The sequence below is a fragment of the Choloepus didactylus genome, chromosome 21 (genome assembly GCF_015220235.1).
Source record: "Choloepus didactylus isolate mChoDid1 chromosome 21, mChoDid1.pri, whole genome shotgun sequence".
Classification (NCBI taxonomy): Eukaryota; Metazoa; Chordata; class Mammalia; order Pilosa; family Megalonychidae; genus Choloepus; species Choloepus didactylus.
Window position 1 is genome coordinate 11135144 of NC_051327.1, and position 16911 is coordinate 11152054.

Sequence of the window (16911 nt, forward strand, 5' to 3'; positions counted from 1 at the left end):
AGTTGGTCAGGTTCTCCCTCTTTTTCTTTTTTATTCAGGATTGCCTTATATAGACTTTATTCCTGAATAAACCCTTTAGAATCAGTTTTTCAAATTGCAAAAAAATTTTCTGTAATTTTGATTGAAGTTCCATTAGATTTATAGATTCATTTGCAGGAGAATATATAGTCAGGGTTCTTAGTTGCCAGTATCAGAAACTGACTCTGGGTTATTTCAAACAGAAAAGAAGTTTAAAACTTCTTTTGGTTAGCTCACAGAATTGTTGGTGGGCTGTAAAACCAGGGGTTGAGCTTCTAGGAATATCCAAAGTCACCCTGAAGAATTGGGTTGATAGGAATGCTTATGAACTTGCTGCCTCACTGATACCTGAAACCTCTGGAAAATCATCACCACTCCACTGACATTGTTGAATGGCCCCCAAATAAAGCTAGAAAAATGGAGGTCCCATACAAAGCCTGTTTCCTCATGCTACACACTTCCCAACTGAAGTCTCACGGTGGTGTGTGAGATTAGCGGAGAGTAGGTTATATGAGTCTTCATTGCAAGGGAAACTGTGAATTTGGGTTCTGACCTCTATATTTGGTAATAGGATTCACAACATGGAAATTTCCCCAATTATAGGAAAATTTATTCAAAATTCATGGGCAGATATGAATAGGACAGGTGTGCCCCATAAGAACTTGAGTTATTCTGTCTATGAACGTGGTATAGATATTTATCTTGTAAAATTCTCTTTTACATTCTCTCCAAAACTCCATTAGACTTTAACATTTTTTCTCCAGAAAAGTCTTATTCTTTGTCTTTATTGCTGTTTTGAATGTAGCTATTCTCTATATGGATGGTTGTTGTTGGTGTAGGGACATATTATTGATTTTCACATGTTGTATCTTGTAACTAGAAAGCTTGCTCACTAAATCTCCTATTTTTAAGTAAGTATGATCATACCATCTGCATATAATGACTTTTTACTTCTTCCCTTCCAATTCTTATGTCCCCTAATCCATTTTTTTCTTGTCTTCCTGAATAGGTTTCTGTATTATTTTAAATAGTAGTACCAATAGCAGGTATCCACTCTTAAATATAATGTATTTAAATTTTCTCCATTAAATATAAACTTAAGGATATTCCTGTTATTACTTTTTTTCTGAGAATTAAGGGTATGCTTTATCTTTGCTAACTTTTGTGGGGTTTGCTGATGCTCGGATTTTGTCACTGCCTGTTAGGTAATAATAAACTTGACTAAATTATTTATCACACTCACTTCCTATATCTTGTTCTTCCTCCTGGATTTATTTTCCTTCTGTCCAGGGAACTTCCGAAAGTGGTTTCCAAGGCATACTTAATGTAAAAATGTTCTGAGGTCATAAATGTCTAGTGATACCTTGATTTTACCCTTATGCAAAATTCTAGAATTAGCATTCTTTTCCTCCAATATTTTGAAAATATTACTATATGGACTTACATTTGGTGTTACTGTTCAGAAGTCTGATTTAAATCCAATTTTTGTTTCCTTGTGGAAGTCTGCTTTTTCTCCCTAAAAGGTTATGGAATTTTCTTTTGACCTTTGTTTCAAAATATTTCTCTAATGTATCTAGGTTTAGATATTTTCTTATCAATCCTTTTGGTACTTTATGAGACATTTTTCTTTACTTTTTAAAAAATTTTGAATACTAGTTCTTCACGAACTTTTCCCCCCTTCATCAATTTTTCTTCTCTCTTTCTGAGATTTATATGGATTTTGATTTTTCTGCTGTCCTCAATATTCTTAAATTTTCTCTCACTTTTTCAATGCATTTATTCCTCACCAATGACTTATTTTTTTTAATAAGAAATTTTATTTTGAGATAAATTCAAACTTACAGGAACAGTTGCAAAAACAGTACAAACCCCATACATAGAACTCCAGCATACCCCGACCCCCCTCCCCTGATACCTTGATCCACCACCTTTAACATCCTGTCACACCACCATTTCTTTCTTTCTTTCCCTCTGTCCCTCCCTCTCTCCCTCCCTATCATCCATCATCTATTGCTCTGTCTTCTGAATATATGAGAGCTAGCTGCACACATCCTTGAAAAAAAATATAATTCACATATACATTTCCCATGAACAAGAACATTCTTTTATGCAATCCCATTGAGCGCAGCTAAGAAGTTCAAGAAATTCAGCCTTGATACAAAGCTTATGTTCTATATTTCTTTTTTTTTTTTTTTTTCCTTATGTCCCATCTGTGTCCCTTTGAGCCTCCTGTCCTCCATCCTCATATCCCATCCAGGATCATCCTTGGCATTTAATTGTCATCTATTTAGACTTTTTTTTTTAATTGTGGAAACACATATACAGCCTGAATCTTCCCATTCCACTCCCTCCCTAGCATTCCATTAGTGGGATTAATCACATTTAGAATGTTGCAATGCTATCACCTTCCCACCGTCCCTTTCTAGAAGTTTCCCTTCACCCCAAACAGAAACCCTACACTCATTTCTTAACTCCCCATTGCCCCTTCCCCCACTTCTCGGAACCCCTACTCTACTTTTCATCTCTATGGTCATATTCTCTGATACTTTCTTTGTGTTTACCATGGGGCTTAAATTTAACATCTTAAATCTATAACAATCTTGTTTTTCTTTGATACCAACTTAGCTTCAATATGACACATAAACTATGTTCCTATACTCCCTCATTCCCCCACTTTTATGTAGTTCTTGTCAAAAATTACGTATTTTACATTGAGTCCAAAACCACTGATTTATCATTATAGTTTATGTATTTTAGATCCTGTAGGAAGTAAATAGTGGAGTTATAAATAAAAAATACAGTAGTATTGGTATTTATATTTACTGTGTGATCTTTAGTGGTACCCTTTATTTCTTCATGTGGTTTCAGTCAATTGTTTAGTGTCCCCTCCTTTCAGCCTGCTCAACTCCCTTTAGCATTTATTATAGGACTGATCTACTGGTGGTGAAGTCCCTCAGCTTTTTTCTCTGTCAGTAGGGCTCCCTTTAGTTTCTGAAGTAGGACAGGTCTTTTATTAGCAAAATCTCTCAGCATTTGTTTGTCTGTGAAAAATTTAAGCTCTCCCTCAAATTTGAAGGAGAGTTTTGTTGGATAAAGTATTCTTGGTTGGAAATTTTTCTCTCTCAGAGTTTTAAATATGTCATGCCACTGCCTTCTCACCTCCATGGTGGCCGCTGAGTAGTCACTACTTAGTCTTATGTTGTTTCCTTTGTATGTGGTGAATTGCTTTTCTCTTGCTGCTTTCAGAACTTGCTCCTTTTCTTCAGTATTTGAGAGTCTGATCAGAATATGTCTCGGAGTGGGTTTATTTGGATTTATTCTATTTGGAGTTCACTGGGCATTTATGCTTTGTGTATTTATATTGTGTAGAAGGTTTGGGAAGTTTTCCCCAACAATTTCTTTGAATACTCTTTCCGGACCTTTACCCTTCTCTTCCCCTTCTGGGACACCAATGAGTCTTAAACTTGGATATTTTATTTTATCTATCGTATCCCTGAGATCCATTTCAATTTTTTTATTTTTTCCCCCATTCTTTCTTTTGTTCTTTCATTTTCTGTTCTGTGGTCTTCTAGGACACTGAGATGTTGTTCACCTTCCTCTAATCTTGTATTATGAGTATCCAGAGTCTTTTTAATTTGGCCAACAGTTTCTTTTGTTTCCATAAGATCTTTTATTTTTTTATTTACTCGTGCAATGTCTTCTTTATGCTCTTCTAGGGTCTTCTTTATGTCCTTTATATCCAGAGCCATGCTCTTCTTCATGTCCTTTATATCCTGAGCCATGCTCTTGTTGCCTGTCTGTAATTCTTTGATTAATTGTGCCAAGTACTGTGTGTCTTCTGATCTTTTGATTTGGGTGTTTGGGTTTGGGTTCTCCATATCATCTGGTTTTATCATATGCTTTAAGATTTTCTGTTGTTTTTGGCCTCTTGACATTTGCTTTACTTGATCCCTAATTTGACAGAACTGCAGCTTGGTGGCATACACTTTCTCTAACTAACCAGCAGATGGCATCCGTGAGTCACCTATTCCCCTCAAGTCAGTTCTCCCCCACTTTGTCTTTGTGGTGTTTGGGGGTCTGATTCTTGTGGGGTCCAATTGTTGCACCAAGTTTGTGTGTGTTGCTGGTGCTGTCTGCCCTGAATGTGGGGCATGTGTCTGGGTGGTTAGGCAGGCAGGGCAGCTTTAATAATCAAACCTCCCAGGTGTTCCCAGAGATTTAAGGCTGTTGCTGGAGCCTAAGCCTTCATTTCAGTCTTTCCACCAATTGTCTCTGCCGCTGACCCACAAGTCCTTGGTATTCACATAGGGTCCCTGGGATTTCCGAGTGGTTCCCCCTTCCCAGCTGTGCTCTTCCAGGACCTCTGCTGAGGGAGGGTCATGCCATGTCACTAGTGCACGCCGGCCCACCAGGGAAGCCCTGGGTCACTGGGCCATTCAGGGGCACTCCCAGCCCGCTTCAAAGATGGTTGAATGGGGCGTGTTAACTTCCCCCTTTTCTCACAGCTCTGCCCTCCCAGCTCTGGGACAATCAGCCGTGGATGTATTAAAGGCCACTGTCCATGGCCGATATTGTGACTTGTGTGTAGTGTTGCGGGAAAGATTCCCCTTCACACTGGGTTTCTTGGCGAGGCTCTGGGCTGTGGGTCTGGCCCCAGGCAGGAGCGTCCCCTACCTGCTGGGGAGATGGCTGCAAGGAATGTGTTTTTTTTTCTCCTTTTGGCTCCCCTCTGCTCCTCTGGTCTCGAGACAATCAGCAGCGGGTGTGGGAAGGGGTATCCTCCACGCCAGACACTGAGGTGTTAGCCCAGCCCACTCCCGCCATGCTTCACTGCACGGCTCTCCCCATCACATCTGCAGCCACTTCTGGGCTTTTTTTTTTTAAAGAACTAGTCCGTCTCCAAACGCCAGCCTACCGTTTCCCCATACTGCAGCATGGCCACAGGACTTTCAGTTGACTCACTCACTCGTTTCAGAATGCAGGCTCCTGGTTTCACCAAATGCATGTTCCCTGTGGATTTAGCAGACCTTGTCTGGCTGGTGCATCACTGGCAGTGGTGTTTTGGGTCACTTTCTGGTTTCTATCTAGTATTTTTCTCGGAGGTGTTTTTTTGCCCTGTCTCACCTAGCTGCCATCTTAGGTTCTCCCACCAATGACTTCTGATTATTTTTTTGGCCTTATTCTCTAGCTCACTAATTTGCTCTTCAACTATACTCTTCTGTTATACAGCACATTCATTGTAATTTTTATGCATAGTTTCTATATCTCGGTTCTTTTTCATAGCTGTTTTTACCTGTACCACATTTATAATATTCTCCTCATATATCTTAAATGATTTATTATGTTTACTGTAAATTCTTGTTTTGTGTGCTCCATTGACTCCTCTTCATCCAGCATAAGTTGTGCAGGTGTTGTCTTCCTTTCATAGTGCTGCACCCCTGGAACGTTTCATTGCTTCTCCCTGTAAGCCCACACTTTCTTAGGTCTATCAGATAATTTTCCTTGTTATTTATGCCTGGGATGAGAGAGGAAATCATGTTTGGGGATGAGGGCCTTTCCTGGGCTCAGTCACCACCTCCCCCCACCAACACACTTTGCCTCTCAGGGAACCTCCAGAGAGTGCTCTTTTCCAGGGATGGCCTCCCTCTCCAGTAAGTTCTTGTCCCATGTGGTGGGGGTATGGAGGGTGGGGGGTGGTAAAGGAGAAGGAAGAAAGGGGAGAGTGCTTAGGAGAGCGTGATCTTCTTGCACCTGTGGGTATAGATTCCTGGCCCAGCCACACTCCAGCACACTCCGAGCCTTGCTGATGATTTATTCAACCAGTGGTGAAAGGGCACAGTTAAAGAGGTCTCCCACCCACAGCTCTCCTCCACTCTGAGCTGCCATCCTCTCAATGTCCAGCATTGGGACTCCAGTGCCTAACACTGGGACTCAAGCCCCTTCTGCTTCCCCGAGCTTTCTCAGAGTTTCAGGCTTAGTTTCTGGGCCATATCAACCTCCATCTTGCTTCTGAGGCATTTCCAGAATGGACAAAGGACAGGTTATGGGGATAGCATTGAATTATGCTTGGACTTAGGAAATATTTCGGAAGCAGTGAATTTTGGAGGGTATAGGGGTGGAATGGTGGTGGTTTATTTTGTGACTTGAGCATGTTTAGTCATATAACCTCACCAATCAGAAGAAAACCTGGGCTTGATTCATATAATTACCCTGGAAAATGCTTCCCATGCCCTGGAAATTAAACCAGGGGTTGTGCTTGATCACAGGAGGTCTAGGAAGGGGCAAAGAGCACTTCAAGGACATCAAGCACATCACAAGCCTGTCCATCTTCAAAGTTGGGAGTGGAATTAGACTTCAATTCTGGATCAGATCAGGGAGTCACAAGGTTATAGAAGAGCATGTCAGACAGAAGCTATTAATGCAGCTATATTTGAAAATTGACACTATCACACTAAAGAATATTTGATTTTACCTTAAAAACATTTTGAATTGTGTTACTTACCAAATTTCTGATTTTGCATTAGCTGCATTATTTATTCATAAGTCTCTTCAGGAACAAGGTGATGAATAAGCAAATAATCTCAAGATGTTAAAAATGGTTTAATAGTGGGATATGTATTAATATGGACTTTTTGTTTCTATGGGTCAATACAAAAGCCACATGATAGTTCTTGGTAGATTCCAAAAATGCATAAAACAACATTCTATATTTTATAGTAATAAAAAGCTCTCTGTAACTAGAAAATACTTCTTTAATATGCTAAAAAAAGAGTCTCTCTCACAAACCTTAATGGGGAAAACTTTAGAGGCTTTCCACTCAAGTCAGAAACAAGGTAAAAGTTACTTGTCCCTACATCATTTGAAATTGTTCTAGATATCTGTGCCAATGCAGTACAACTTTAAAAGAAAAATAGATAAAGCTATTTTAAAGACAAACTTACAAGCATAAGAGAATCCCCTGAAAAACAAAAGGAGCTAATAAACTAATTCAGTTATCTGCCAGACTTAAAACATCACAAAGCTTCAAAAATGAAATCAGTGTGTACTTAGCATAAGAATATACAGACAGGTCAAGGAGTGACATCATCAGCCTGGTGACATAAGACACCCCCTGCAAAAGCATCCCCAGAGATTTAGCAAATCAAAGGGCAAATCCCAGTGGCTTATGACTCTGAAGGATGGTAGAGACTGGAGAAGGATTCCACAAATGTTGAATCAAAGAAACAGAAAAATATCTGGTAAGGAAAATTCTGTCCTGGACTACTGGGCTATTTCCATTCCACCCCCATCACTTGGTCCTGTGCTGCTTGGGAGTCCAGAGAGGCAGCGTGGCCCAGTGCTTCCCATTGGACAGAGACTGTAGAGTGACTCACATCAGCACGGTAAAACTCCATGCATATCCAGGCACAGGGACCTAAGTCTACAGAGACCCCAGGCAGAACACAAGCTGCTGAGGAGTGCTGTATACAAAAGGGCCACCAGAAGGAGGGGAAAGGAGAGACCACTATTGAAATGCTGCAAAGAACTGTTGTGCCCTCACTCAATCCAGTTTCGGTCAGCTGGACCACCACTTTTCTGAAGTGACCCACCTTCCTGGATTTACCCCAGGGTGGGGTACTCAATGGGGAAGAAACCAGAGGCAGAAAAGCCTCACAGAAAAAAAAGGGAAGAGGGTTCAACTGAACTGCTGTAGGATAGGATGGGTCCCAGAACTGACAAGTGTAAAAATAAGTTGGACCATGTGTCAAAGAAAAGCCTTAGCACAAAGCCAATCAACAATAAAACCCTAGACAAGAGGGAGAAACTGACCTTCAGAGTAAATTCCTCAAGATAATCATGCCTCATGCACTGGTTTGGATGTATTATGTCCCCCCAAATACCATGTTCTCTGATGCAGTCTTGTGAGGGCAGGCATATTAGTGTTGATTAGATTGGAATCCTTTTGATTGAGTGTTTCCATAGAGATGTGACTTAATCAACTGTGAGTGAAATGTTTGATTGGATAATTTCCATGGAGGTGTTATCCTGCCCATTCAGAGTTGGTGTTAATTGGATCGGTGGAGTCGTATAAAGGAGTTCACAGACAGAAGAGCTCAGAGCAACTAAGAGAGACATTTTTATGAGGAGCTGCAGCTAAGAGAGGACAAAACACCTCCAAAACAACATTTTGGAGAACCTCAATTTGAAACACAACCTGAGAGCAAGCAGACACCAGCCACGTGCCTTCTGGGCTAACAGAGGTATTCCGGACACTAGTGGCCATTCACCAGTGAAGGTACCCCATTGTTGATACCTTACTTTGGGCACTTTATGGCCTTAAGACTGTAACTTTGTAACCAAAGAAGCCCCCTTTATAAAAGCCAATCCATTTCTGGTATTTTGCATTACAGCAGCATTAGCAAACCGGAACACCTAGATATCAGCAAAAATTACAAGCCATACTAAGAAACAGGAAGATATGGCTCAGTCAAGGGAACAAATTAAAACTTCAGAGGAGACTCAGAAGTTGGAACAACTAATAAAAGATGTTCAAACAAATCTAAACTAATTCAAGGAAATGAAGGAAATTTTGCATAAAGAGATAAAGGATATATATATTTTTTCATCCAACAAGAAGCCATAACTTTATTAATGCTAGAAACAGTAAGCATTTCAAACTAAGCTGCAAGTTACTCTCTGAAACACCAAAAAAAATCCTCATTTTCAGATGGTTACATTGTTAATTCCTAATAGCATTTACAGTATTATTACTGTTGTTCTTCAGGGCTTGGACTGCCTTTGCTCTCAACACATTTGCTTGTAACATGACCAATTCTAAGTCCTTAACTTCCACACCTGTTTCATCAACCTCTTCCTCTTCACTCTCCTCTTGTACAGTTGGAGTCTGTTTTCTTGGATGTTTGAGACAGCTTCACTTTGTTCTTTGAATTTCTCAGCAGCTGCTAGTTGTGCTTGGTGAGATAAATCCTCAATCTTCACTTCCCCCAAAACTATGTAAGTATATGAAGCTGGGCTCTTGTAGACATCTGGCTTTGTGATGACAAGGAGGATATTCTTAGATTTCTGGATAGTGACTCTAGTAACCCCTGTAACCTGTTGAAGACCCAGTTTAGACATAGCCTTCCATGCCTTCTTTTCACTCTGACTCTGTTTTGCTTTACCAACTGGTTTTTCATCAATTTCAGCTGCTGCTGCCAGCTGGGCCTGTTGTGTGGTTGCTTTTGTAGAATCCTATTCCTCTAGCTCTGGTACTGATTCATCACTCTTGGATTCTGTTCCAGACCGTCTCAGCCTGGGGCTGTGGCAGCTCCTGCTCTGTAGCAGGGACGGTTTCTGTGGCTTCACCACGCATTTTGTGTGGTGAATGTGGAATCAAGGTGGTGGCAGAAAGAGAAGAGGTTAAGGGTATTAAGAAGACAATGTGTGAGCATAAAGAAGAATTTGGAAGTATTAAAAAAAAACAGAAAAGCATGATAGTAGAGATTAAAAATACACTAGAGGCATGCAACAGCAGATTTGAATGGGCAGAAATAAAAATCAGCAAACTAGAAGATGAGACAATAAATATCATATAGTCTGAAGAACAGATAGAGAAAAGAATAGAAAAATTGGGCAGTGTCTCAAGGATTTGAGTGACAACATGGAGTGCACAAACATATGCATCATGGATGTCCCAGAAGGAGAGAAGGGAAAGGGGGCAGAAAGAATATTTGTGGAAATAATGCCTGAAAATTTCCCAACTCTTATGAAAGACATAAATATAGATGTGCAACAAGTGCAACCTACCCAGACAGAATAATCCTAATAGACTACTGCAAGACACATGCTAATCAGAATGTCAAATGCCAAAGATAAGGAGAGAATCCTGAAAGCAGCAAGAGAAAAGCAATTCATCCCATACAAAGGAACTGCAATAAGACTAAATGCAGATTTATCATCGGAAACCATGGATGCGAGAAGGCAATGGTATGATATATTTAAGGTACTGAAAGAGAAACACTGCCAGCCCAAATTCTTTATCTGGCAAAACTGTCCTTCAGAAATGAAGGAGAGTTTAAAATATTCACAGATAAACAGAAACTGACAGAGTTCATTGTCAAAAGACCTGCCCTGTAAGAATTACTAAAGGGAATTCTGCAGGTCGAAAGGGAAAGATGGGAGAGGTGGCTTTGAGTAGTGTGAAGAAATGAAAATCATCAGTAAGGGCAACTAAAAGGATAAATGCAAAATTGAATAGTACTGTATTCTTAATATACAACTCTACACTTTAACTCATATAAGATCAGAATAAAATCGAACAAGAAAAAAGGCATATTTCCTGATAACAAACATGCAAAATGTAAAGTGGTGAGGTGGGACAAAAATGACATAAAGAGGAGAAACAGAAGAAAACGGGAGCAGAGAACATGTATGCTGTTGAAACGGAGTTGGTACCTTTTCAAATTGGTAGAATACTAGATGTAGGTTGTGTAGTATAAACCCCAGGTAACCACAAAGAAAAGATTTAAAAATATATACAGAAACAGAAATGAGAAAGGGATCAGTCAGACATATCACAAAAAAACAACCATACAGAAATGGAGGTTGCAGTAAAGGAAAAGAGAGAAAAAAAAATATATATATGACATAAAAACCCAAGGACAAAATGGCTGAAGTAAGTACTGCCTTTACAGTAATAACACAGAATGTTAATGGATTAAACTCCCCAATCAAAAGACACAGGTTGGCAAATGGATAGAAAAGCATGATCAAACTATATGTTGTTTACAAGAGACTCACCTAGACACAAAGACACAATTAGGTTAAAAGTGAAAGGATGGGAAAAGATATTCCAAACAAATAGTATCCAAAAAAGAGCTGGAGTAGCTATACTAATATCAGACAAAATAGACTTTAAATAAAAAACTGTTATAAGAGAGAAGTACACTATATATTAATAAAAGAGGCAATCCACCAAGAAGAAATAACAATCATAAATATTTATGCACCTAACCACAGTGCCCCAAAATATACAATGGGAGAAAATCTTTGGAAACCTCATATCTGATAAAGGATTAATATCCAGAATATATAAAGCAATCCTTCAATTTAACAACAAAAAGACAATCCAATTTAAAAATGGGTAAAAGGCTTGAACAGATATCTCTCCAAAGAAGATATACAAATGGTGGGAAAGCACATGAGAAGCTGCTAACATCATTAACCATCAGGGAAGTGCAAAACAAAACCACGATGAGATACCATTTCACACCCATTAGAGTGGCTGCTATTAAAAAAAAACAGAAAGTAAGTGTTGGAGAGGATGCGGAGAAATAGGAATATTCATTTACTGCTGGTGGCAATGTGTGCCGGTTTGAATGTGTTGTGTCCCCCAAATGCCATTAGCTTTGTAGTCTTGTGGGGCAGACATTTTGGTGCTGGTTAGATTTGCTTGGAATGTGCCCCACCCAGCTGTGGGAAATGATTCTGATGAGATGTTCCCATGGAGGCGTGGCCCCGCCCATTCAGGGTGGGCCTTGATCAGTGGAGCCATATAAATGAGCTGACTCAGAGAGAGGGAACTGAGTGCAGCTGGGAGTGATGTTTTGAAGAGGAGCAAGCTTGCTAGAGAGGAACGTCCTGGGAGAAAGCCATTTTGAGGCCAGAGCTTTGGAGCAGACGCCAGCTGCCTTCCTAGTTAGCAGAGGTTTTCCGGACGCCATTGGCCATCTCCGGTGAAGGTACCCGATTGCTGAGGTGTTACCTTGGACGCTTTGTGGCCTTAAGACTGTAACTGTGTAGTGAAATAAACCCCCGTTTTATAAAAGCCTATCCATCTCTGGTGTTTTGCATTCTGCAGCATTAGCAAACTAGGACACAATGTAAATGGTGCAGCTGTGGTGGAAGACAGTTTGAGGGTTCCTCAGAAAGCTAAAAATAGAACTAGCATATGACCTGGCCATTCCACTGTTAGGTACATACCCAAATGAATTGAAGGCAGGGGCTCAAATAGGTATTTGCACACCAGTGTTCATAGTGGCATGATTCATATTTGTCAAAAGATGGAAGCATCCCAAGTGTCCGTCAACTGATAAATGTATAAACAAAATGTGGTATATACATATGATGGAATATTATTCAGCTGAAAAAGGAATGAAGTTCTGATACATGCTACGAAAAGGATGAACCCTGAAAACATTGTGATGAATGAAATAAGTCAGACACAAAAGGAGAAATATTGTATGATCTCACTGATATGAAATAATTATAATAAGCAAACTCATAGAGTTAGAATCTAGAATATAGATTACCATGGGATAGATTGGGAATAGAGAGTGGGAGGTGATGCTTATTGGTACAGAATTTCTATTTAGGTTGATTGCAAAGGTTTAGAAATGGATGGTGGGGATGGTAGCACATTTTGTGAGTGTAATTAACAGCACTGAATTAGGTATGTGAATGTGGTTGAAAGGGGAAGTTTTAGGTCATATATGTTACTAGAACAAAAGTTAGAAGACAAAACATGCGACTGTATAACACAGTGAACCCTTTTGTGGACGATGGACTGGGGTTGATAGTGTAAGAATGTTCTTTCATGAATTATAACAAATATATGACACTAATACAAGGTGCTAATAATAGGGTGGTATTTGGAAAAAATACACCTAATGTAAACTATGGACTATAAAAAAAAAGAGATACCACATATAAAATGCCAAGTACAGTGAATGTGAAAAAAAAAAACAATCTAAGATTAAATCATTATGTAATTTTGGATCCATAATAAATATAAATAACATAAACCTGAATAAGAAATAAAAGCTAATATAATATATTGGGGAATGTAGAGAGGAAGAGAAAGTGAGAGAAAGTATAAATGTATATTTTCTTAACTTTACAGTTGTCTGTTTAAAGATATTTTCCAGAGTTGATAAATTAAGAAATAAGAACATACTAATATGATTTTATGTTTTAATAGTATCAGTTAGAAAATTAAGAGCAGACTATAAATCCTCTATGTAATTTGATGGAAAACCATTAAACTCACAAGAAATAATATAGAACATGATCAAATGATAAAAAAAATAAAAGTTTAAAATACAAAATAATCAATCTAAAACATATATGTTTATGACAGTAAATGTAAATAACAGAAATCTTCTAAAAGAAAAAGTCTCTAAGATTGGATAAGAAAACAAATCAATTATATATTATGTAAAAAAGATTAATCAGAAATAAAATTATTGCAGAATGATTGAGGAAGATGCTTAAAAAAATTTATTAAAACTGTGGTGGCTTGGAGATGTACCACAGAAAATATGTTCTTGATCTTAACCATTCCTGTGGATATAAACCCATTGTAAATAGGACCTTTTGATGAGGTTACTTCAGTTAAGGTGTGGCCCAGCTGAATCGGGATGGGTCTTAATCCTATTTTGGAATCCTTTATAAGCAGAATGAAATTCAGACACACAGAAAGAAAGCCAGAGGGGACAGCAGAAGCTGGAAGTTAATGGAACCTGGAAGAGACAGGAGAAGTCCTACCAGGTGCATTTTGATGGAAAAGCCAAGGACCAAGGATCTCCCACAGCCTGCCCCAGAATGCCAGTCTTCTGGCAGAAAGCATCGCTTTGATGATGCCTTGATTTTGAACTTCTAGCCACAAAACCATGAGCCAATAAATTCCCATTTTTAAGCCAAAAAAAAAAAAAAAAAGAATATGGAGACAGGTCAGAAATAGTAGTCTAAGAGCTTTAAATATTGGTAATCTAAATTATTTGCATTTAGAACACTGTCTGGCATATGGTAAACTCTAAAGAAGACCCTTGTTTGACACTAATTAAAATTCAAGACAAATGAACATTTATGTCTCCCAACGACATGCAGGAATAGAAAATGGGGATCAAAATTTTTATTTGGGAGATATATAACTTCCATTTAAAACCTTTCTTTCCTTACAAACTTGTCTCGACCGGCATTCATGTTTGGAGATATAATTGTGGAATCTCTCTCACTTCAAAGCAGGAAAACCTACATGCAAAACATATTTGGACTTGCCCAGCCCTCTGATGATAAATGTGCCGAGTCACACCTACATCTCAGTTCCAGAGCATGTGGAGACTCTGCAAGGGCCAGGGTTTCCTTTTGTTTCTAACAAAGCCTGGAGGTGTACACTGTGCAGGTACAATGTGAACCTCTTGGGACACAGATTTGCAGAAACGTTAACTTATTCTTTTCAGTTAATATTTTAATTGTATTATCCAGGACACAAATGTCTGGCGGGTAACACAAATGAAGGAAGCAGAGTGCAAAACTTAGCTAAAACCCAGACTCAGTACCTGATGAGAATGCTTTAATTTCTCAGTTACAACTTCTGCATTCAGTTTGCTTCAGTGCTTTAATGTCTTTCTTGCAAAGGTGATGGCTTTTAATTTGCATAACTAAAAAGTCCCCTAGTGGAGGTTCCTAAAGTGGGGGAACCCTACTTTTCAGATGATTATTAATAATTCAATATAGATGATTATTCTGAGGGAGCAGCCCTGCTGTCTCCCACTGATTTAGCTTGAGGAAATGCAAGCCCAGGACTCTCAGATCTTCAAAAATTTCCAAAGAAAGTCTCTTGGTTTTTAAATGTGGATTCAAAATTTAAAAAAACATAACTGAAAGCTAGTTTGCAATCTCTGTCCCATGCTCTAGAAGACAATTATATAGAAAGTAAAAATGACATTTGTGTTAAAGCCATTTTTAAAGTTCATGGCAATAAAACAAAATGCGAAATCATTTTGGTTTAGCAGCCCAGCGTATGTTGCATATGTTTAAATCTAGCTGTGACTCATAAGAGACCAGAATGCTAAAAATTTTCCCTTAGACTACTGGTGCTCACCCTTTGAAATATTTTGTGATGCCCTTTTTACTCAATCTTGAAAGGAAATTAATAGAAAAGAATATCTACACATATTTCAGAAGATTCAATTTCATGGCCAACTCTATAATAAGAAAGAAATAAAAGAAAAGTAACCTATAATAAAATACTATGCTTTTCAATATGTCGATCTTGCACCAGTGAGCATAATGAAGTGTTCAGATGCTAGCTAGCACTATGGAACCCTTACGAATACAGACTGATATCAGTAAGGCACATTCCACCAGAGTCCAGCCATCGGTGATTCCGCTTTTGTGAAACAGTGGCTCTTAATATATTTGCAAACCAAACAAAGGAGTCACAACCTTTCCTTGATTTGTATAGTAATAGCATTCCCAGTAAATTCTGTATATGTTAAAACTTTGCTCAAATGCTTTGTGTTTAATACTGTATATAAAGTGGAATTCAGTTCCACTTTAATAATAAGCGGTCTTTTTGCCCACATCGTACTGATTAGAAGTCTCGTAATTGAGAAGGATTAATTGTGTGGGATTTTTCTGATATGTGCAGGAGGCTCCTGGTCCCCATTTAACTTAATTTCAGTAGTTCTCACGCCAGTCATTGTAATAACAAAAAAATACTTATACAGATATACTCCTGGGGGAAGGACATTCCCAATTTGAGAACTGCTAGCATGGATTGTTGAAACTAGTCACTTCTTTCAATTTGGCACTCTAAAACTGTGAGTTACCAAGATGTATAATTGAATGAAATAATCTTGATGAAGAAGAGTGCATATGCTATACTTTGTTTAAAAAGGGGGGAAGAATCTATATCTAACTATAGTTGGGGAACTTTTTATATTACGAACCCTACTACCAAATTTGGGCAAAGCCCAAATTCCCAGCTTCTTTTGCAACGATGACACGTGTGACCTGACCTCACTAAGCTTACACACCACCTTGAGGCTTCAATTGAGAAGTGGGTAGCAGGAAGAAACAGGCTTCATAGCTCCGTGATGGTAGGATATACTGGAAACAAATAAATTGGTTGCCCCCAGGGATTGGTACAGAGTGTCGGGGGCCAGTGGAGGGAGACGATTTTCACTTCATACTCTTTTGAATTAAAAAAGAGTATAACACACACAAAAATTTCTTGTGAAATGTTTCAAAGATTTTACACATAGAAGTAACATGCAAAAAAGATCACAAATCATAAGCGTACTGCTTGAGGAATTTCCACAAAGTGAACACATCTGAGTCACTGCCCCAATTACTCAGGTAAGGTAATAGAACTTTCCCAGCCCCATAGTCCCCCTTCCCGTCCCCTTCCTGGCACTGTATCCTTCCTGCTTTCCCGAAGTAACTCACCACCAGCCCGGCCTCTCACACCATGGATGGTTTTGCCCATTTCTGAATGCTATATAAATGGAACCAAACACTCTCTATTCTTTTGTATCTGGCTTCTTTTGCTCTACCATATGTGATTCAGTCTGGTATTTTCTATTGACATATATAACCCAGTTCGTGGATTCTCTCATTTATTTTTTTATTTTTGTGTCATCACATTAATTTTTTAAATGGTGGTAACATATATAGAACACAAAATTTCCCCTTTTAACCATTTTTAAGTACACAGTGGTATTGATTACATTCACAATGTTGTGTTGCCGTCATGTACCATCCTCTGTATTTCATCCAGCTTTCCTAGTTCTTCTCTTTTGTAGGGTTTGTCTGTCATTTCTATTAAAATTGAAAACAATACTTAAAATTTTTCTATTAAGGAAAAGAAACCCTTTACCACAGGGTGGTTTGTGCACATGTTTGCATGAGTGGGTCTGTTTGAGAGGCAGAGAATTCTCACACAAGCCCTCAAAGCTTCACCTGTAAAATGGACCCCTTTCAAATAGAAGAGAAAGTTTAGAACATCCGGCAGCGTTGTGAGAACTGGCAAGGCCTTGTTCTTATACCATGTGCCCGGCCAACAGCACATGGGGCAACCACTCCTTTTGAAGAGCCCTGAATTTCCATTGCCAGGCTGTACAGTAAAAA

The 16911-nt window shown here is 38.8% G+C and overlaps 1 protein-coding gene and 1 pseudogene across 1 annotated transcript in view; one reads left to right on the top strand and one right to left on the bottom strand.

The window, feature by feature from the left end:
- The window catches only part of LOC119518137 (merlin-like), a 56884-nt gene that overhangs the window by 15538 nt on the left and 24435 nt on the right, over positions 1-16911 (top strand). The window lies entirely within an intron of this gene.
- LOC119517997 lies at positions 8738-9370 on the bottom strand (annotated as a pseudogene).